At 45.3% G+C, this 1,690-nt stretch overlaps 1 pseudogene; it reads right to left on the reverse strand.

Annotated features, from left to right (window-relative positions):
* Window positions 1–264: 264 nt before the first annotated feature.
* LOC102818753 lies at window positions 265–1,514 on the reverse strand (annotated as a pseudogene).
* Between the last annotated feature and the right edge of the window lie 176 nt (window positions 1,515–1,690).

The raw sequence follows: 1,690 nt of genomic DNA on the forward strand, positions 1-1,690 counted from the left end.
TTAAAGAGAACTAAGCTCACTTTCTTTTAACATGTAAAATATAAATATACACATTCTAGGAAGCACTAGTTAGCCACTAGAAATTTAAATTGAAGAATGTAGGAACATCCAGAGTGCCATAAGGAGCTGAGATGCTCTGAATACGTTTTAAGGGTTCCTGGTGCTTCATCTCTTGCCAGTAGCAGAATCTTCACAAGCTAATGCCAAAATGAAAGCACTCAGTTGGCTTAGGACTGTGTACAGGAACCAAAGGGCAGGAAATCACTAAACGTTACTGAGAACATCCACCCCAGGAAGAACTTGACCTTCCAGGAGCTCCAGTCTAGCACCATCCCCAGTGCTCACATGGCTGACTTTATCCTTAGTGTTCCATTTGGCACAGCAGGTGGCAGTATCTCCACCACCTATGATGGTGATGTAGCCCCTGGAAGTGGCTTTTACCACCTCATCCATGAGGGCTTTGATTCCCCGGGCAAAACTTCCCATTCAAATTCCGCCACAGGTCCATTCCACACAATCTGCTTAGCCCAAGTGACAGCCTCTGCATACTTCTTGCTGCTCTCAGGACCACAGTCCAAACCTATCCAGCTAACAGGTATGCCAGAGGCCACAGTGGCTTGGCCAGTTTGGGCATTCTCATCAAACTTGTCAGCACTGACAAAGTCAATAGGCAAGGTAATCTTCACACCATTCTTCTCAGCTTTGGACATTAAGTCTTTGACAATCTTGGCTCCCTCTTCATCAAATAGAGAAGTACCAATCTCCATGTTATTGTGCACTTTAAGGAAGGTAAAAGCCATTCCACCACCAATAATCATCTCATTGACTTTGTCCAGCATATTATTGATCAGTTGGATCTTGTCTGCAATTTTAGCTCTGCCCAGGATGGCCAGGAAGTGTCGTTCTGGGCTCTCCAAGGCTTTGGCAAAGTAATTCAGCTCTTTCTTCAAGAAACCACTAGCCTTCTGTCGCAGATTCACTCCCAACATGGAACTGTGGGCTCCGTGAACAGTGCCAAAATCATCATTGGCATAGACATTCCCTAGCTTGGAAAGTGAAGCCTGGAAAGCTTCTATTTCACTTGGCTTGGCTTTAACCTTATCCCCAGAAGCATCTTGTCCCTTTCCTTCTTCTTCTACATGAAAGCGAAGATTCTCCAGCAGGATGATAGAACTAGCAGCTGGATCAGCACAGGCTTTCTCTACTTCTGGACCCACACAGTCCTTCAAGTAAAGAACATCCTTGCCCAGAAAAGATTTGAGTTCTACAGCAACTGGCTCTAAGGAGTATTTGTCAGGCATGGGGACACCATCAGGCCGGCCAAGGTGGCTCATAAGAACAACTGACTTGGCTCCATTGTCCAAGCAGAATTTGATGCTTGGGATGGCAGTCTGAATCCTCTGGTTGTTTGTTATCCGGGTCTTCTTCATAGGAACATTAAAGTTCACTCTCATGACCACTCGCTTTCGTTTCACCTCCAGCTTGTCCAGAGTAAGCTTGTTAGAAAGAGACATCTTGGCAATACAGCAAAGGCGAGTTGCTCGGGGAGCAGAAATATGCTGCGAGCTGCAACAGCATAGGAGTGCTGGAGAAACCTATGCAAAGCCTTTTGATTGTGTGGATCAAGACAAGCTATGGATAACATTGCAAAGTATGAGTATTCCAGAACACTTAATTGAGTTCATGAGGA

This window comes from Chrysochloris asiatica, unplaced genomic scaffold (genome assembly GCF_000296735.1).
Source record: "Chrysochloris asiatica unplaced genomic scaffold, ChrAsi1.0 scaffold00047, whole genome shotgun sequence".
Taxonomy (NCBI): domain Eukaryota; kingdom Metazoa; phylum Chordata; class Mammalia; order Afrosoricida; family Chrysochloridae; genus Chrysochloris; species Chrysochloris asiatica.